This window comes from Equus przewalskii, chromosome 15 (assembly GCF_037783145.1).
Source record: "Equus przewalskii isolate Varuska chromosome 15, EquPr2, whole genome shotgun sequence".
NCBI lineage: Eukaryota > Metazoa > Chordata > Mammalia > Perissodactyla > Equidae > Equus > Equus przewalskii.
The window spans coordinates 65,860,066-65,882,570 of record NC_091845.1 but is presented as its reverse complement, the minus strand read 5'-3'; the positions used below and the strand labels follow the sequence as shown (position 1 = coordinate 65,882,570).

The following is a 22,505-nucleotide window of genomic DNA, read 5'->3' as shown; positions in this document are numbered from 1 at the left end:
ACTCCAACAGCTGCTCATCCTACTCAGAATAAAATAAAAAATCTCCAAAGAATTCTACTGAATCTTGTCCCCAGCTACTACTTGATCTTTTATCCTACGACTCTCCCGCTTGCCACTCAAGCCCTCTAGCCCTAATGGCCTCTTTACAATTCCTCAAATGTGCTAAGCAAGTTCTTGCCACAGAAACTTTTGTACTTTCCTCAGTTCTAAAACACTTCTCTCAGATATCCACATGGCTCTCTCATCCATTGCCTCCAAGCTCAGGCTCAAATGTCGCCTTATTTGTGAGGTCACTCATGACCACACGACCACACTGAGCATACACTCTCCTTGACTCTTCATCTCATTACCCAGCTTCACTTTTCCTACAACGTTTATCACGACCTAACATATTACAAACTTCTGTGTATTTTGTTTACTATGCGTCACCCCATATTGTAACTTCTATGAATGCAAAGGCTTTGCCTATTTTATTCACTACTCTATCTCCTGTATCTGGAAGGTACTCATTTTTTCATTATGGCAATCTTGATAACAGTTTGAAAGAGTCCAATAAAGTAGAATGAGAAGAAACCTAATTAAATCCAAGTTAGTTATTAATTTGAATCAGTTTTTCAAGAATTCCTAGGTGCATGTTAGGGATGTATATTAGCACAAAATAAATGTTAAAGAGATTAAAATTAAAGATATTGGAGAAGACAGATCCCATAAAACAGACTAGAAATTAGGTAATTAAGATCTTCTAATAATAATTACTTTAAAGAAGCAAGGAGGGGTCCCTCTAGGTGAGAGTCAGCACCAGACCCAGGGCCTTCTCTTGGGAGAGCCTATGGCAGCTGAACAAACACTTTCTCTGTCGGTGCTACTGCTCAGCAGATGCTCAGAAACACAAGATGGGAGAAGAGAGCCCAACTTCCCTGTGGACCAATAGGCTCTCAGATCATCCCCTCACCTTCCGCCATCTGCACTCACTGTACCGTAAACAGAGTGGGAAACTGTTATCTTCAACCTTATCCTTTGGCTAGAAATCCTCGTTTTTCCCACAGAAACCAGGGAAGACCAAAGACAGCAAGAAATCTTCTGTGTATTTTACTCAACCTGTGATTGGTGCTCTGTGAGTCAAGACCGTCCGCTTAAAGGAAAATGTAACACACTTCCTGTTCATGGCTAGAACAAGAAAGTAAGCTCTTAAACACACTAGTGCAGGGGGTGACAACTGTCATAAGCCCTTGCATTTCAATTGCAAATGTTTAGACTCAGAAATCCCTGAGAAACTAGTAACATTATTAATCGTTATATAATATGCCAGCTTTACATAGTTAACCATCCATAAATAAATAATAAAAGGATCATGCATAGGCCAACAATGAGAATATGTCAGAAATCAATAATTGTGATTAATCAAATTAAATAAGTTCATGAAAAAAGTCAACCATTGGAATTTCCAAGTATCCTTATCTATATTACAAAAAAAATAATATTTCAATGATAAAAGTAGAGTTTGAAATTATCTTAGAGTAACATCTGGTTTATATTTGACATCAAGTAGATGATATCTTGTGGCTAATCTTTTCAGTCAATTTTATTAAAAATACGCATACACAAACACAAAGAAAGTACACTATACAACTAACTCCACGTCTACTCTTGTTTTAAAGATGTTTTCACTTTTATTTCAATTATTTATTATTCTCTTCAGAAGAAATTAAATTCTAGATAAAAGATGGCATTTTGTAATGATAGACAAGTTTTATCTAGTTGTTAATTTCATGTAATACCTATCTCATGACTGTCACGAGGATTAAATAAGATCATGTATGGAAACACATACCAAAAACTGCAGTGGAACCAAGGTTTTTTGTCATAGTTTACTGAAAATAGTCAAGATCAAAAATTCTTCATAAGACAGCAGATGTATGACTAACTACATCTTTTTAAGGTTATACTGATATCTCAACTAAATGAGAGGTGGTGCAGATTGTAACTAGTAAGAACTGGCTAGAAGAGGGGAGGAAGGATATTCTTGGCAGAAGAAATATCATGTGCAAGGGCTCAGGGGAAAGACAGTGCATGCACATTCCATTCAAAGTTGTCATCAGACTCAGCTTGGTTGATAATCAGGCTTAGGAAGTAGATAGAGATTATACACGGCACAGCTTTATAGACCACACTTAGAATTCTGAAGCTATTTCCTAAGGGCAGTGGAAGCCACTGAGTAATTTTAAGTAAAGAGGAGGGAACATCTCCTGCTACTCTCTACATTTATTCTTTCTTCAGCTATAGCAAACTGCATACCTCAGAATTTCCATACAAGTGGCTCCTTTGCCTGGCTCTACTTTCCTCACTTTCTTTGTCTAACCAACTGCTACCTGTCCTTAAGATCCAGCTCAAAAGTCACTTTCCCCCAACCTTCCTTCCTCCAATTTATAACTCCATGCTAATGTTAACCACTCTTTAGTATACTGGTTGGTTTTCCATTAACCTCTACTCTTTCGAAGGACAGAGGATGTGTTCTATTCATCTATACTCCAAGGTACTAGTATACATGAACTTGCAGAAATCATTTATTCAATGAATGAATAAAACCCAAAAGACACAAATGAGCATAATTTCCAGATATGAGGATTAACTGAGTCACACTTGTTCCTACACACAAGGATACAAACTGAAATGACTTCAAAGAGCCTTGGAGTATGCCAGAGGAACATGTATCACTGCTTGAGCTCCAAGAGCTGAGGTATCCCCCATACTGCTACATATGACCTAAAACACTTATTAAACAAATACATATTGAACACCTACAAGGAGCCAAGTACTACAGCACTGATCCTCATATCAAATGCAAATTCAATAAGCAGTCAGCTTAATTCTGTACACTACTTGGTGAAAATTACCACCATGATACTGCATGTTACAATAGCATTGAAATGTAGTAACCACAACTTTGGACACTCTCACAGCAGATAACAAACTAGATTACTCAGAATGTTTTCTTTTCCACAAAATCAAAAACCTTTTTGAAATGTCAGCCTTGAACATCATAAAATTATACAGAATGATGAGGAACCAGGCTTATAGTGCATATAAATACGAGAGCATATTAGGCTGCATTTAATTACCAGTTCAAACAACAACCTGATCTAACCTTTGACAAGTAAAATAAATGTTCTGAATAATTTAACTAAGCAAACATTTGCTGTTAATGCTAGCTAATTATAGTAAGAGCTGGAAAGAGAAGGGGAAGAGAAATGACGAAGAGAAGGGAAGAGAAAAGGAGATGAAATTTTTTTAATTAAAGTTGAGATATGCAACTATTCATTGAAACCCGATTTTTTCCCAAAGAATTTAATTCACATAAAAGGGCAAACCCAGTAGAGCAAAGTTGCTTTATAAATAATCAGATAAAAAAAACATTATAACTGACTAGAGAGCTTATTCTTTCACTCAGTAAAAACCACCGAACTACCACAGAGACAGGAAAACTAGGTATACACAATTAGAGTACAATTGCCCCCCTTCACTCAAGGGCTCAACGTTTAGTGAGCAAAGAGCCCAGGAAATGGGTTGCTATACTTAACACTAATTAATTAACTGAAGTAATTAATTAATGGGAAATAAAATAAAAATACAAATGCCTAGTTAAATTTGAATTTCAGAAAAACAAAAAAGGTAACATTTGGAACATACTTACACTAAAAAGTATTCATTGTTTATCTGAAATTCAAATTTAATTGTGCATCCTCTATTTTAGCTGACAACTCTACCAGTAGATAAATGAAGATGAGTATTCATAGGAAATATGTTGTGTGTTCACGACAGGAGCTCCAGGATTAAATGAGATCAAAACTGTCAAAGGGTGAGATCCCAAAAAACTCACCAAAAGGAAGGAAAGAATTATTTTTCCAAAGCTACTATTTGATTGCAAATGGGAAAGACAAAAATGCATTACTTAAACACACTGACCCAGCCCTACATAACTTGTTTTTCAATTGCCCTAAGAAAAGAAAGCAGTTGGAAACAAATATTGTAATGAACAAATGAACAAACTTCTTAACAGAAATCATCAGCTACCAAAAGGCAGAAAACTGAAACACACTAACAAAAATCCAATATCCACTGAGGACCCTGCTCAGTGGAGAGGGAGTATACAACTATTCTTACATTGAAATGATAATCTTTACTCCTGAGGAACATAAGTGTATTTAGGGGGAAAAAAACAAAGAAAATTGAACTTTGTTCATTTGTCGAGACCACTCTTATTCAAGTATTTAACATTTTCATTCTCAAACTGTAAATAAAATGTTAATAAATATGGTATGATAATCTAAGGTATGATAAACTCAGATTTTGACCTTAAATTCTAAAAAAATTATTCAATAATGTGTAATTTGAAGACACGTTATACTCCATATGAAAACTGCCAACTTAATTGATTACTGACTTCAAAAATGACTAGGTTGGGGCCAGCCCAGTGGTGTAGTGGTGAAGTTTGCATGCTCTACTTCGGCAGCCCAGGGATTCACCAGTGTGAACCTCGGGCATGGACCTACACACTGCTTATCAAGCCATGCTGTAGCAGGCATCCTACATATAAAATACAGGAAAATGGGCACAGATGTTAGCTCAGGGTCAATCTTCTTCAGCAAAAAGAGGAGGATTGGCAATGGATGTTAGCTCAGCGACAATCTTCCTCACCAAAAAAAAAAAAAAAGACTAGCTTACTTGCTCATAGAATAGAAGGTTCTATATACTTGGGCATAAGACCCAAGGAGCCTCAGTATGAACATAACAATATTTCAATTATATTAGATCATCATTATTAATAGAGACAAGAAAAACTCCAATTCCCCAACTTGAGGACATATAAACATATATAGATTGTATGTAATTGATAACAGAAAATGACAGTCATTTAAAATAATAAAACTTACTGTAAAATAATGAATTTGAGTTTCACTGGAAAGTGATATGACTTCAGGTATTCTCTTAGAATCTTTGATATTCATGTTGATTGTAATGGTTCCATCCTTACCCAAGAGACTTGTGTAAATATAATTTCTATCTAACACCAAAACCCACGCACACGGCCATGTGAGAAAACTGCTATATACGTACAGCTTAAAAAGGTAAACATTATAGCCTCTCAAAATGAGAATAAAACTGTTTAGATTTCACTTTTATAAGAGGGAAAGTTTAAAGCACTGACAAAATGAAAGATGAATTAAGAAGAAATAGCTAACTAAAAGAAGACATTACATAGTGCTCACATAATATCTTGATATCACAAAACATGAGTTCTATGACTATTACTGAACAATTTTTGAAGACATCAACGCATACTAAAAAACAGAATAATTCCATGAACTACATGTAAACAAATGAAGTTTGAAAAGGTTTAAGAAAGGGTAAAATTAAAAAAACTGATTAAATACACAAATAGTAATGTGAGTACACAGGGACTACGGAAAGCTACACAAATCCTATCCCAATGGCCAGATAATTTACCTCTTCTTCCTATGTATACACTTTTATTTGTAATTTTTAAAGTCCTATCATTTTTTGGAACACTTCAAAGTACAAAAAGCATTGTACTAACTTTTCAGTGCAAAGAAAGCTCATAATAAAATAGAGTTTAAAAATTACACTATCTCCAAAATTCCACTGAATACCACAATAAAATGTTTAAAAGATAAATACATTAAATCAGACACCTATAATTCTTGCCATACTGATTTAAATGAAATCACTACATAATTTGTAAAACTGTGCTAACCTATGCTTAAATCTCAGTAAACAATATAAAAGTAGATGACAAACTTTATGCCATGCTTTGCCATTTGTAAAACAGTGACAGTCACTCAGAATTACCATGTGCTATTCCTATACTGAGTTAGATAAATAGATATCTGAAGGCTTTCACAACTGTTTAAGGCCTGGAAATTTTGTCTTAATTTCTAAAGGAAATAAACAGGATCAAGCACTTTAAGTGATATTATTATAAAGTAAGATTTTCTATAAAAATAGATGCTTTTGAAACCAGATAATTCCATCCCCCCGAAGTCCAAATATACTCACTTTCATTTAAGTACATTTTTACGAAGTCTTCCTTAGCAAAGAAATGTTTTTATACTATAACTTTAAAAACTATAAATATATAATATTTTACATTTCTAGGATTTTAAATATTATAAAATCAAGGAAAAGATTAAGATAGCCAGTTATTTTTAATAAAATAGTGTAGGGGAGGAAGATATTTCCTCTACCCACTCTAGGTCCTTCTGGCTAGGCTACAAATTAAATTCACATGAGGCAGAATAACAGGAGAAAATTAAGCAAAGCTTTACAACATGTATGCATGGGAGAGACCCAGGAAAACTGAGCAACTCGCCAAAATGATGGAGGTTCTCATCTTAAATACCAACTTCAGCTACAAAGGAGGATGTTGGGGGTAGAGGGAGTCAGTTATGGGAGGTTACCAGAAAAGTACAGTGAACAAGAGTAAGGCTATTATGAAGATTTAAGTCCTTGCCTTCAGCATTGATAAGTTTTTTTAGAGATAAGGTCATCCCCCCTTCTTCCTGGTACAGAGAGGGAGCCACCTTTACAGATGGAGATTTCCCTCACAAATGTAAATGTCTCTTACAAAGGGTAAAGTCCTTTTCAGAGTTTCTCTCAAGTCTGCAGTTTTTAAAAGTAACCAGCCCAAAATAACTCTCATGCCAAAGAGACATATCTTGGGGTGGCCAATTCCAAGCCCCCACAGTAGGAAGACTTTATCTAAGTAGTGTGAAGCGCTAAGTTTTTACTAAATATTTGAGAAAAGTCACTAGTTATTTAAGTGTGATAACTGAATATACGCAATCAAAGCAGTAAACCTACATAATTCAATTACAAAAATACATTGGTATGATCTCTTCTCTTCCTCATATTTGAGAAATTAATAGTTTTCCTTCTAATACGACATGGTTTATTTATATATAGCATGCACATTCTCTTGGAATATCTAGCAATTTACTGACAGAAGAGTCCGCACCAAAAAAATGTATGAAAGTGAATCTATATTCTTTAGTTACTACTAGAATTTAATATTGGAGATAGTGACTGAAATTCTTGGTATACTTCTCTAAACCATCTCATTTCAAAAATAATTTTATTAAGTACCCTGTAGAAGTCTGTGGAAAACAGCAATTGTGAGCCCATATGGCAAGGAACATACATATATCTATAGTAAAATCTGCATCCAAATGTAAAAATGGATCATGAAACAAACAAAACTAAACTGTAAGACATCATACTTTGACATTTAAGGTAATTTTATTTTGATAACAAACCTAGTTAATTTTAATCTAGAAGTAAAATTGCTGGATGAAATCATTTGCCCATCTTTAACTCTAATAAAATATTGCCAAACTCCTATCCAAAGTGGTTGTACCAATCTACGTGCTGGTATGAGAGAGCCCCTATTTCTCCACATCCTTGTATATATCCTCTTTGTATCATGAGCCATTTGATTTTTTTGACTGATAGTCTTTTCATCTGTTGTATTAGTCAAGCTTCTCCACAGAAACAGAACCAATAGGAGATTACATATATAGATAGAGAGAGAGAAAGAAAGATTTATTTACATATACATAATAATAAATAAATATATAAAGAGATATTTATTATAAGGAATTGGCTCTCACAATTATGGAAGCTGGCAAGTTCAATCTCCAAGGTGGGCAGGCAGGCTGGAGATCCAGGATGAGCCAATGTTCTAATTTGAAGGCTGTCAGACAGGAGGAGTCAATGTTCTGGCTTAAAGGCCATCAGACAGGAAGACATGATGTTGAAGATGAAGTCCAAGTGAGTCTGCTGCAGATTCCGCTTCTTAAGGGAAAGGTCAGCCCTTTGTTCTATTCAGGCCTTCAACTGATTAGATGAGACCTTTCCACATTATGGGGGCCAACCTACTTTCTACCCATTTAAATAAAAATTTCACCCAAAACACCCTCACAGAAACACCCACAATAATGTATGACCAAACCCCTGGGCACTCTGTGGCCTAGTCAAGTTGACATAAAAATTAACCATTCACATCTGTTTACTGGCCATTTGGGTCTCCTTTCCTGAGAACTGCCTGTTTATTTCTTTTGCCCAATTTCCAACTGGGCTGTCTTTTTTGCTTAATGATTTACAAGATTTTTTAAAAAATAAGTCATAGATACATACTTTTAATACAGTATTGAAAAATCAAAAGTACAATGTACATTAAATTACCATTCATGTACACTTTAAATGGTCCCCATATGGTGAATTATACTACAGGATGTATTAGGAAAAAGATGACTTAAAAAAACCCAAATTTTCCTTTTGTAACTATGGTACAATGAACAATAGATTATGTTCTTCAACAAGAAAGAAATAGAAATGATTATGATAATTTGTTCAACGTCTTCTCTGCTAAGAAATTTTTGTAGTATTGATGATTACTAATATTTTATTGAATGCTTACTAAATGCCAGACACTGTGCTTTGTGTTTTTATTCTATTCAACCTCCTCAGCAATCTTATCAGAAAGGCATCATTATTATCCCTTTTTTAAATAGGTGAATACTGAGGCTAGAAGGTTAAGGATCTTAGCCCAAGGTCACACACTAAGTGGCTGGGACATGAATTCAGACTTCTTTAGAAATTCTTTGTAAGACATGGCTACTGGCTTCCACTATGTACAGTGGTACTGGGAAAGGAATAGCAGGGAATAAAGAATGAAGAGAGGCAATATCTTTGCTGTCTTGACAGAACCTGTTAGGAGGTAAAATATGGAAGATGTACAGACCACATAATGAAGGACAGAATGTCACAACAAAGGAGATGTATTAAAAGAGCTCTAACTCTAAGAGGTCAAGGGATAACTATGGGGGACTAAAAAGACTTCATGGAGAAAGGGAACTTCCAGGACAGGCTTTGAAGGAAGAGTACCATTTTGACAAACACAGCTGGGCAAAGAGAACTGCTCAGAGGTCAACTCAAGAATGTTCCAAAGGCAACAAAATGAACAACGAAAGAGTAAATGCCTATGTTTGCAAAAGGGAAACCTGCAATGAGAAAAAGGAAGCTGCAAAACAGACATATAATATTACATCATATGAAATACAAATTACTACTAATAAAGCTTTACATTTAAACAGAACTTGGCAGTTTACAAAAACTTTCACATATGCCATACATTTTCAATGGGAGTGATATTGTCCTCAAGGAGGGGGACACTGGTTATTGAGGGAGGGCTGGGGAATCAGAGATTCCCCCCTTAGGCTCCCTCCAACGGGCCACAGTATATAAACAGATACAGAGTATATCCATGGTATTACAAAATTTGAAGGGGAAGGTGAGACATTCGGGAGAAATATTTTTAAGGTTTTTTACGGGAGCGATACTGTAAAAAGGTTGAAAAACAGTGACAAGTACTACCTTATTTGATTATCCCAATCATTTAGTTCGTAAGAAGGGTATCAGTCCCCTTTTTAAAAAGCATATGAAACAAATAAAACAGAAGGAATGAAAGAATGAAGGAGAGAAACAGGTAGTTCACAGAAAAAGGAAACATTACTGTGTGTGTGTGTGTGAGTGTGTGTGGATATATTACATAAAGTAATGTGTAACCTCACTTAAATGTCAACTAAAACAATTAGATGTAACTTCTCACTCATCAAATTTGCAAAATAAGAAAAGGTGGATAATACTTAGTGTCGATAACAATGTGGAGAAATACGCATTTTGATTTTGATTAACTTGATTATAGAAGCGCAATTCTTTGAAAAGCAATCTGGCAACAACTAACTAACTTACAAATGTGTGTACCCTTTGGTTCAGCAATTCTACTGTTAGGAGTGTGTCCTACTGATATGCCCTCTAGCCAAATCTATGCAGAAGAGGCTGACTGTAACAGTCAAAAACTATAAACAACTTAAATATCCATCAGTAAGGAACTAGTTTTATAAATTATAGTAATCCAGAAATGGAATAGTCATTAAAAATGTAAATGCACTGATGGAGAAAATATACAAAGAATACTGAAATTAGCAAGTAACAGAATATATATAGTATGATCCCATTATTCTATAAAAATACATAAATAAAAGCTTGGCATGCATAAGGAAAGAGAGATTCTTCAGTTTATACCCCTGTGTATGCTTTAAAAAAATTAAAACATGAGGACATATCCTTTAACAAATATTTAATTATAAAAATATGAAAATAACTTGCTCAGGTTCATACAAGTAGGAGTCAGAGCTTTAATAAAACTCTATTCTTTTGGCTCATAATCCATTGTTTAATATTATACTACTTTAAAAAGCTTACTACTGTTCAGAAAAATCCATTTTGGTAATTAAATATGGTAATGTCTGTGATTCCACAATGCCTACTGAAGTATAAATACACCTACAGGTTCTCAATACCTTTCACGATCCTCCCACATCTATCCTTCCCATCTTCTCTTTCATATCTTTTCATTCTCTAAAGACATCCAGTGTTTTTCTACCTCTCTATTTATTTGGGCAATTAGCCTTGGTCACAGAAATCTATCTCAACCCATTCCTCTCACTGAAACAATTCTTAAAAAAAGAAAAATCTCCTATACTCATGGCCTGGCAAATAATAGGTAGTAAGCATTGTTGAATGAATGAATAAATATCCATCAGAACACACCCATTAACCACTTCTCAAAGTTCACCTCAAATGCTCCATTCTCTCTGAAATGTTTCCTAACTTCTTCTCATTGAAAACTGTTAAATTGAATAAATTCAGAGACTGGATCATGTAAAAGCCAATCCCACATTTCTACATCTAATGAGGAAAAAGTAAGCAAAATGGAGGGTTTCTTTCTTCCATGAGAATAAGAGGGGAAGAACAGCCCAGAGAAGAAAAGCCGCCCCAGACTGCACCAGCACCATACTTTTTCCATCATCACGCTTTACTATTCCTACTAAAGGAAACTTCCAGAAGCTACTTCTGTTAACACCAGTGATAAGAGTCACATTTTCTAGGCTCAAATTGAGGAAATGCCCTTACTAATTATCTGACCTTAGGCCAACTGGTTAAACTCTGTTCCTCAGTTTCCTCAATGTAAAATGGGAAATATCCATTTCATAGGTTTTGTGAAGATTAAACAAATATCCCTGAAATACTTAGAACAATACCTGACACAGAGTAAGCACTCAATAAACGGCAGCTATTCATGTTATTACGTCCCCGTCACGCTGTCACTGCTCTGATGGATATACCTACACAGTTAGGTTATCAGAACAAGAGCAAAGACAGGATGGTACTTACAGTTCAAAAACAGAGATCCTTTGAGTGTCCCATTCGATTTGTTGACTACCTTACACAATTAGATTTTGTGTAGTATTTTCTCAATATGTCTATTGAGGAAGGAAAGAAGGTGGTAAGCAGAAACCGGAGAAAGCAGGGGCTGCACAAGTGTAGTCTACATTCAACTTAATAAATACTTGTTGAATCCTCCCATGTTCCAGAACCTAGTCTACAAGATAATAATTTAGTGGTAAACAAGACAGTCCAAGTCCTGTCCTCAGAGAATTTACATTCTAGGGGAAGACAAACAATAAACCAAGAAGAAATATTTCACATGTCAAATAGTGACATACGTTATGAAGAAAACGTAAAGAGGGTAAGGGGACAGAGAATGATGGGGCACGACTGAGAGCTTACCTGGGAGCAGGGAGCTTATCTGAGAAAGTGTAGTCTTGGAAGGCCCCTCTGAGGTTGGAATTAAGTGAGGGAATGAGCCACATGATAACTTGGGGGCAGAGCATGCTGGGAACAGCAAATGCAGAGAATTTACAGCAGGATTAGGAGGAGGAAGATAAGGTAAAAAGGAGTTCACAGAAACCTAAACAGACTCAAGTTAAAAAAATAAGTACGGTAAAAGAAAGAAAACCAAGTCGCAAAAAACGGCATCTAGTCAGATGACAGTCCTCAAGATGCTTCCAGTATTTTTGGAGAAATGAAACATCAACAGTCAATCAATCAATAAATAAAATTAAAGAACCAGAAAAACAATAAAATGTAATACTAAATGTAATTTGATTTTATTTTGTACAGTAAAATTTTAAAATCTGTGATATTTTTACATACGTACAGTTCTATTTAGATCCCTTACACAGAATGACTAACACTTTTTATTCCACTGCTCCTACACCTGCCTTTTCTAGCCATTTGGGCAGATCTATAGAGAAGGGCAAAGAAAGCGGACTTGTTTATGCTCTGCTCTCTTAATATGTACATCAGTAAGCAACCAAAGCCAGAAAAAGACGCAAGGAGGTACTGCAATATTTTGTGCAAACGCCAGGTAATTACTCGAGCCGTTACAAAAATGAAACAATTGGAAATACAAATATTTGATAACACATTAAATTTCAAGCAAGAAAGAGCTAGTTCAAGATATTAAAAACAAAAAGAGTTGGGGCCGGCCCCATGGTGGAGTGGTTAAGTTCGTGTGCTCCACTTCATCGGCCTGGGGGTTCACAGGTTCGGATCCTGGGCATGGACTTACACACCACTCATCAAGCCCTTCTGCAGTGGTGTCCCACATACAAAATAGAGAAAGACTGGCATAGATGATAGCTCAGGGACAATCTTCCTCAAGCAAAAAGAGGAAGATTGGTGACAGATGTTAGCTTAGGGCCAATCTTCCTCACCAAAACAAAACAAAACAATACAAGACACCCCTACAAGTTGCCAACATCATCAGTACATCTTTTAGCCTCCAACTCTTAGACGTCCTGGACATTTCTATCCACGCCTCTCTATCATTCTTGGACCTCGCTAATTTAAGCTACCATCATCTGGATCGCTGTTGAAACCTCCTGACAAGATCTCCTAGCATTTCTCTCCTCCTCCCCTCAATCAAGATCACTGCAGTGAGTGATCTCTAAAACAATAAATCTGATCATAGCACTCTCCATATTTCAATAATTTACTGCTCAAGGGTTGAAATTTCTGGCAAATCTTCAAGGCCCTGTGTGGCCCTTGACCACTTGTCTGGCTTCTTTTCTCACCACTGTCCCTGGACTCCTTGTGCTCCAGCTACATTGACTATATCTTATAAACTCCCCAACTGAGCAGTTCATTCCAGCCTTAGAGCCTTTACAAAGGCTTTTCCCTCAGCATGCAACATCTCTGTCCTCTTTTGCCTAAGGAACAAACGTAAGTTCACTTCTTTAGTAAGGTCTTCCTTGACACTCCTCCTCACCTCTAAATTAGGTTAGATTTCTCTGTTGCATACATCCTTAAGTCCCCTATCTTTCCATTATTGTACCTATGGCAATTGTAGGGGGAAAGGGGGAGGGAGAGAGACTGAGTGAGTGAGAAAAAGAGAAAGGGAGAGTGTATGTGTGTATGTATGTTTACATACACATACACATGTGTAATGTAGGGAAGCAGAATTTGCCACCCCAAAATGTGTCTCTTTGGCTTGATTTTTCTTTTTCCTTTTTTTTTTTTTTTTTTTTGGTGAGGAAGATTGGTCCTGAGCTAACATCTGTTGCCAGTCTTCCTCTATTTTGTATGTGGGACACCACCACAGCATGGCTTGATGAGCGGTGTGTAGGTCCACACCTGGGATCCAAACCCACGAACCCTGGGCTGCCGAAGCAGACCATGCAAACCCATCCACTATGCCACAGGGCCAGCCCCCAGCTTGATTATTTTTAAGAACAAAAGACTCAGGGAGAAACTCTGACCTTCCCCCTAAGTGCCTAAAAGAATTTAAGCTAGAAAGTCTGTTATAGGAAGGAGCTATCACCATAGATAACTATAGTATAATACGAACTAGGGTGGTAGACAGGGAGGAAGCTAGCAAGGCCCATTTGATCAAAGTCCTCTCCACATCTCATTGTCTCTGCAAAGCATGGCAAACATTTGCTACCAAATGCTTGATTTTCCACCTCCATGTGAATTGCCTTCCTCCCCTTTGAAGTACCAAACCACTACCCCTAACATCCTCCTTTGTCTTTAGCTGGAGATGCTATTTAAGGTGGTGGCTTCAGCCATTTTGGCAAGCTACTCAGTTTTCCTGGGTTTCTCCCATGTATACATGTTATAAAACTCGTTTGATTTTCTCCTGTTATCCTGTCTCATGTCAATTTAATTCTTAGACTAGCCAGAAGAACCTAGAAGGTAGAGGAATAGTTCTTCCTCCCCTACAGTATACATATTTTTAAAGGTTTACTGCCACCCCTGAATTCATGAGGGTAAGGAATATGCCTAGCATGGTGCATGGCATACAGAAGGGACTTTATTAATATTTGTAGGAAAAAAAGTGAGAGAGAATCGGCCTCAGGTCAGAATGCAACAGTGACATCTCCCAAATGAAGATGCTTCAGATGAAAGGCTAATTATGCAAAAGGAATAAACATGAGAATTAAGACTTCTTCTCATAGCTTCTTCATTCTCTAGTTCCCTAAGGCACTCTTGCGTATTTCAAAATTAGGCATAAAATATCATCCATCAGGGGCCGGCCTGGTGGCCAAGTGCTTAAGTTCGTGCACTCTGCTTTGGCGGCCCAGATTTTCACCAGTTTGAATCCCAGGCGTGGACATGGCACCACTCATCAAACCATCCTGAGGCAGCACCCCACATGCTACAACTAGAAGAACCCACAACTAAAAAATATACAACTATGTACTGGGGGGCTTTGGGAGAAAAAGGAAACAAAATAAAATCTTTAAAAAAAAAAAAGTCATCCATCAGCCAATCTTTTACCTGGAATACTTACATTTTCTTAAAAGCTAAGTCAACAAAAATTTCCTCAAATATTTAAGTTCTGAATTTTCTTTTTTTTTTTTTGGAAGATTAGCCCTGAGCTAACATCTGCCACCGATCCTCCTCTTTTTGCTGAGGAAGACTGGCCCTGAGCTAACATCCGTGCCCATCTTCCTCTACTTTATATGTGGGATGCCTACCACAGCGTGGTGTGCTAAGCAGTGCCATGTCTATACCCGGGATCCAAACCAGCAAACCCCAGCCCACCGAAGCAGAACATGCAAACTTAACTGCTGCACCACTGGGCCAGCCCCTCAAATTTTTATATTCATAAATAAATTCCTTTTCTACATTCCAATAATCCCTAAATTTGTTTTTCCCGACAATTTAAAGATAAAATATGTAAGAGTGAGTGCTAGTTTATTTGATCTAGTAACACCAATAAATAAAGCAAAAATCTGTTTTTGTCTATAATTAAAAGATAAAATATTTAAGACAGAGTTCTAGCTTATTTGACCTATTAATGCCAATATATAAAGAAAGCAAAAATATCTAAGCTTAGGACCAAATTAAAAAGTATCAATTTCATTAATTAAATTAAACACCTTTAGCTGTTTGTGAGCAAATGACAACGACAGAAGGTGAGGCCCTCCTAGCCCAGGGTCTGGCATACCAAGTCCTAATAAGAGAGAGTGGAAGGGGAGGGTGAGCGTGCGAATGGGCTGAGGAGAGAAAAGGTTGGTGTCAACTCATATAATCTCTGCTTTATGAGGCACAAAGGCAAAGAAAAATCCAAATCTCTTCTTCCATTGATTAAAAATATTGCTCTTCCTAAAACTATTTTAGTCAGAAACTGCTACTGGTAAGACTGGATCAGATAAATTTATTGGAAGAGTCAGTACAGAACAGATTTTCATGAACTGATGTAACAGGCCTTTAGTGGTTACCAGCCCTCTCAGCTATGGATGTGAACTACAAAAAACAAAGTTTAGCTCTAACAATTTTTCTGGATTTGGTTTCATGTACTGTTATGCTCACGTTATTATACTTTTGTTTCTGGAACAATTCATAAAACAGACAAATCTGTAAATCTAGGAACTCAGTGTCTGACTATATATCTGTTTTTCTCTCAATATATAAATATACACACACACCTTCATTTCATTTCATAGTGAAATGCCTTCATAAAATGGCACTTCTAATATATGAGGTGATTTTATCTTTTATCTATATAACCAAGGTCAACCCTGTATTTCCTAAATCTTGTGGTGAGGTTTTTCTACAGCAATAGCAAGGAGAAATAGATAGGAGAGTTGGTCTTATATACTTAAGAGACTTTCATCTGTAAAGAAATAGATCAAGAAGGCAAAAGATGGAAAGGAGGGCCCCCTATTCTAGAATTAGTACAAGCGCACAGAATTAAATAACTTACATTTAGAAATTTTCTCTTTAGGATACAAAAGCATTATTTCTAACATGAGGGGACGAAATTTAATCACAGATCCAAAAGTCTTAAACTACTTGAAAAATGTCCATATTCTCTTTATTAATGGAAAACCAGTCTGATACATAAGATACCTCTTAGAATGGCAAACATGTCTCCTATCTAGATCTTATTAAATGTATCTGGATATAGGTCACTGGATAAGGAAAATTTAAACTAGAACAGAAAATCTAATTCGGATTCAAATTAACATCTTCCTTTTACCTACTTCTTCTGACAGTATTTGCAAAATCTCAGCAACAAACTATCACTTCATTATCTTCCCACAAGATACTGGTTTTCTCTAACACTTCACAAAGCTTCTGAGATAGCATATCCGACATAACACCTCTACTTCTCTCCAGCATTTAACAAGATAAAGGCAGAAAGGAAGAGAGTAGACAATGTTGGTGTTACACTTCTGAGAATCCAACCCTTCATGAACAGTCAAATTAACTATATATCTCAAACTATTTTAACTATTTTCCCATTTAGGCATCTGACATGTTCTGAGTTCATGTTTCCCTTTAAAGTAATTAATACACAATAGGGTCATTCATTCAGTGTTAACTGATGCAATCATTAATTAATGGTAGGAGGACTAGTCCCATTTAAATTAAAATATAAGTAAAACAAAGTACAGTAATTCAAGGAATGAGGGTGGTGGTTTTAATGACTTTTCTTTAATCAAATAAAACTGAGTAATCAAATGTGGTTTGTGAAGAAGGTTATTTCTATTTTTTTACCTAAATAGGATCCCTTGAAGAAGTAAAATGGTAAGCTTTCAATTCACCTAACTAGTCATATCGAACAATATAAAGTTTAAACTTTCTTCAGTGATATTATTAAAATGAAGATGTAATTGATTAGTTTTACCTGCATTGTAATAATACCCAGAACACATGCAGAGTGACCTAAACACAAAATCATGCAGGATTTTCAGAGCTGTGTCACAAATTAAATCTAGAGATAAGGAAGTTCACATATATATTTCTCTCCAACCAAATCCATTCACAATGCCATCTCCCAACAGGTTTATTCAGGTGCCTCTCAGTGTCTGTGTCTGTGTGCTTGGGAACAGGCATTCAGAGGGTGGGAGTCAGGCCCATACAATTGTGCTTTTAGGGCCTCTAGCATAGCTCCATTTGCACGTGATGCTTATTAAATCCTAGTTGAAAGACATTTGACAATACAATTGCTGAAAAATTCAATGTTCACCCCGCATGTGAAATCTTGTGCCTTGTACCTTATGATTTCAGCAGTGCCATGTGTGCTGTGATAGTTAAGGGCCTGTCAATGCTTCCATTATAAACTCTGGTTTTCAGAGGTTTGTATCTTGGCCTATAAAAATAGATTCCGGTCTGTAACTTGGCATAGAAAGTACTGGTATCAGCCCAAGAGAACATTTTTTGTTCCAAAGATTAAAATAAAAATCTGTTTAGTAGTTTTAAGTTAAGAGAGTGTTAAAAAAAAAAAAAAGTGGAGTGGGGGTGGGGGGAGTATAGAATGTTTTTAAAAACACACAAAAAACCCAATGCTCTGTGTCTCACTACTGCTTCATTTTAGATTTTGAAATGATTAACACAATATAAACCAATGATACTGCGTAAATGAAAACCCTAAAAAGAGTTTTAATTAAAAACATTATGGCGGTTACCAAAAAAAAAAAAAAAAGAAATCATAAATTTTTAAACAACTACATATGTAGTATCTCAAATAATCCCCACATTTAAAGATTGTCCAAGTACTCACTGACAGTAAACCGAAACTATTTCAAAGACATGCTTTTCCAGATATGTAAAAATTACTTTTTAATGAATCACTAAATGTAGATTTACTTCAGATTAGCGGAGACAATCTTCAATCCTTTCTTCAATTTATGCATCAAGAAGTTTCCAAAACATATTATAACTTAAATATAAGAAACTCCAAAGTAGTCTTTATATACGGTTTGTTAGAAGACACTAGTTTAAGTTTTGGGGGTTTTGTTAGCTTAATGTAGATCTGTTTCCTGCAAAAAATATAATGCTATTATACAACACTGCTGCATCTCCCCCAAAACCACATTTTTGAAACAATAACTCATGTCTGTTAAAGGGGGTATAAAGTGGAGTAATCTCCATGGAGGGTGCTTTGGAAACAGCCTTCCAAATTACGAGTGTGTATACTGTGTGTGTGTGTGTTTGAACCTGTAATTACATTCTTAGGGAATTATACTATAAATATACCTGCACACATGTGAAATTATGTAGATATAACTTATATGCACATGTTAACACACACATCCCAGAACATTCCTCATAGGATGAAAATAACAAAATATTGAAACCAATCTAAATGTCCATCAATTGGAGATTTGTTAAATAAATTATTGTACATGCATACAGTGGTATTACTATTTAATATAGCTATTAAAAAGGAAGAAAGGAGGGAAAGACAAAAGAACAGTGTACTAATACAGAAAATTATAATAATAAGTTATATTAGTAAGTCATTAAAAGTTATAATAATAAATCAAAATAGCAAGGTCGTATGTTACTATCTGTAGAGTGGGGGAAAAAGAGAGACAGAGAGTTGCATTTTCTTTTACATGCATAAAACATTTTTAGAATGGGACACAATAAGCCAAGAACAGAGACTCACGGTTCCCATAAAAATAATGTAATAACTTTGGGTGGCATTTCTAACCAAAGTCTCAGTATCAGATAATATAACCAAAAGAATAGTAGACAAAAATATAACTAAGTTTCTATAATTACTGAAAACAATAAAATCAGGTATTAAACCTATATTCAGTTCAGTGGTTCTCAAATGTTGGCATACACCAGAATCACCTGGAGGTCTTCTTCAAACACAGATTCCTATACTCCTCTCTCAAAATTTCTGATCAATAGGTCTGGAAGAGAGCCTAAGAATGTGTTTTTCTTAACAGTCCCTAGGTAAGGGTGGTCCAGGGACCCCACTTTGAGAACATCTATGCTAGATAAATGACTACCTGTTCAAAATCATACGTAAAAACCCACCTGCTACAACATTATAAATGCAACCTAGCTATTACCAATACCATTAGATAATAATGCTTGTTTTCTTAAAACTTAAGAAGTCTGGGAAATGGTGGTGGATGATGACTTAGATTATTCTACACAAAGTAAAATAAATGGGGAGAGGAGACAAGGAATTTAGTTCTACTATACTTTTCAAATTTAGTCTCCCATCTCCTATTTCTGCCACTAGATGGAAACCAGTACAATGATTAGTTGTCAAATCACAGATATAAATTGAAAAACAGTAAAAATAAACAGAGGTGAAAATTATGTCACATGGTATTAATTACAAAAGTACATATAGCTATGTGTCCCTACACTGATATTGTGTATAACGACCATATTTATTTTTAAATTAATTGTATGTGTCATTAGCCTATAAACCATATCAACTTCAAACAGAGGTGTTATAAGTTGAATTAGGACTTAACCCCCAGTACCTCAGAATGTGACCTTATTTAGTGACAGAGCCTTACAGAGGAAATCAAGTTAAAATGACATCATTAAGATAGGCCCTAATGCAATATGAGTGGTGTTCTTATAAAAAGGGGAAATTTAGACACATAGAGGGAAGACGATGTGAAGACAGAGGGAGAAAACAGCCATCCACAAGCCAAGAAGAGAGGCCTGGAACACATTTTTCCTCCACAGCCCACAAGAACCAACTCTGCCTACACCTTGATCTCAGACTTCTAGTCTACAAAACTGTGAGACAGTACATTTCTTTTTTTTTTTTCTTTTTTGAGGAAGATTAGCCCTGAGCTAACATCCACCACCAATCCTCCTGTTTTTTGCCAAGGAAGACTGGCCCTGAGCTAACATCCGTGCCCATCTTCCCCTACTTTATATGTGGGACGCTCGCACAGCACGGCTTGACAAGTGGTGTGTAGGTCCACACCCAGGATCCAAACCAGCGAACCCTAGGCCGCCAAAGTGGAATGTGCAAACTTAACCACTGTGCAACCAGGCCAGCCCCATTTCTCGTTTTAGCCATTCAGTTTGTGATACTTTGTTATGGCAGTCCTAGCAAATCAATACAAGAGCTTTCTGTTTCATTTACTTTTTTTCATTTTAAACTGTGGAATGACTACTATAAAGCAACATATTGTGTCAAGTGCTGAGACCACAAAAATAAATATTTTCCTTCAAGGAGTTTACAGTCTAACGGTTTATACTTAAGAAGGCACAAGTATTCATAAGTCATTAATAAGATTTCAGCATTTTTTCCAAAGTTCACTGATGCTTGAGTCAATGGGTCAAAAAGTAAGAGACACCAACGCTGAATTATACTTCCTTTCTACCACCACAGCCGCAATTACAGCACTCATTACTTGCTGCCTGTCCTTAGCACAAACTTTCTAACCGGTCTCTTTCTCTCTCTCCAACTCATCACATACATTGGTGACAGCATCCTTCATGTAATTTCCCTGATAAAAATGTTTCAATGAATATCTTAAAAGAACACTCTTTTTCCCAATTCAAGTTACAGTCAATCATATCTCCTGATAGATGTACATAACTTTGAACAAATTACTTAAAACCACTAATTTAGTTTGCATCTAGAAAACTGAAATGTCTTTAAAAGAATAAGCAATTATTTATAACAAACAGAAGAAGTAGCAATATCGTAGAGTATTATTTAATACCCCAGTGCATAAGATACTCCTTCAAATAATCTCTCACTAGTCCAGCACAGGACTAATGATCTCAAATTTTGAAGCAGTGAGGGTACAAAGTGACAGTTGTTTTTGATCTGTGCATGCCTTAGAAAAAGACCCATGGCTATCATGGAAATCCTATCTCTAGATTCCAAAAGTTATATGTAAACTTCTCATAGGGAACTTGTATCTCATACAACTTCATTTTTTGTTTGTTTGTTCGTTTTTGTTTTCGAGGAAAGTTAGCCCTGACCTAACATCTGCCACCAATCCTCTTTTTTTTTTTTTGCTGAGGAAGACTGGCCCTGAGCTAACATTTGTGGCCAGCTTCCTCTACTTTACATGTGGGATGCCTGCCACAGCAAGGCTTGACAAGCGGTGCATAGATCCACACCCAGGATCCGAACCAGCAAACCCTGGGACGCCAAAGCGGAACAAGAGAACTTAATTGCTGCACCACCAGGCCAGCCCTACAACTTCATTTTATATTGTGCATTAGGCTTACAAACATGGTCTCAATCACAAATAAAAATTTAACTTTGAATTTTTTGCCATTTTATTAACAAATGTCTCAACTACTGAAAAACATTTTTATACACATAGTTATCGACTTGTCTTATCTTTATAAAAACTAATAGCATTCAATTGCCAGGGAAAAATAATTGTTAGTTCTAAATTTTCTCAGGAATCTCTCTTCCTTTTTCCTTTCTCTCAACACAGTTCAGTTCCATGGTTTAGAAATCCAGCCAGGCTGCTGCTATCCCTCTGTTATGTTACAAGTAAATAAACTCACTCAGCAAATAAATTTCACATCTTCAAAAATTATTAAATACAAAGAATATTTCTTGGCCTCTTTATACATAATATTCTAGTGTCACTATTTCTTTTACGTCCCAGAGAGAACATCTCTTATTAATCCCAAAAGTAAATGATTCAGCAACCAGCCACACTGTCTTTGCCTTTTAACAGTTCCAATCAGTAGCAGATCTAGGTGTAATCAACAGCAGCAGGGGGCTTTAGGAAGCAAAACAAAACAAAAACAGTAGGAATCTTTACTAGAATACAGTAATTGATACAAGGGAACATTATAGGTTATTTTAATCCACGTTAATCTAAGATATTACAGTCTGATTTTATAATCAGAAGCGAAATACACAAGACAACTTGTGAATATCTGAAAACGGAACAAATTTCAAACGGTTAATAAGGTTAAAATGAAAGGGGACCGTTTTCAAAATGAATCTTCTCAGTCTCAGAAGGGTCATTACTTCTGTTTTGGTGATTTAGCACCCATTTACCTGATAAATTAAAGCCCTCCTTACCTCCTACTGCTACCACACCTAACCAATTTCGTATCATATACTTATAAAATTAAAGCGTCTCAGGGAGTAACTGGCAGCACTCTTATTCCTCTTAAGAAACATTTAAAATTTTACCAGCAACATCAGGACAGTCTTAAAATGTAATTTAGCAAAATGTTCTCATTTCTTTCATTTTCCTGTTTTTGATTCCCTAGCCTAGAGTATATGGGTGGTAGTTAAGTGCTATGACTGGTGC

General features: G+C 36.0%; 1 protein-coding gene across 21 annotated transcripts in view; it reads right to left on the bottom strand.

The window, feature by feature from the left end:
- Positions 1-22,505, bottom strand: part of TBC1D5 (TBC1 domain family member 5) — a 565,096-nt gene that overhangs the window by 360,462 nt on the left and 182,129 nt on the right. For 9 of the 21 annotated variants that reach the window (XM_070575957.1, XM_070575968.1, XM_070575969.1 and 6 more), the window contains one exon: positions 11,314-11,402. The exons of 10 other annotated variants lie outside the window; for them this stretch is intronic. The gene's annotated coding sequence lies outside the window, so the exon portion shown is untranslated. Of the gene's footprint in view, positions 1-7,685; positions 7,798-11,313; positions 11,403-22,505 lie in introns of all 21 variants that reach the window. 2 more of the 21 variants (XM_070575971.1, XM_070575960.1) reach the window with 1 other exon arrangement.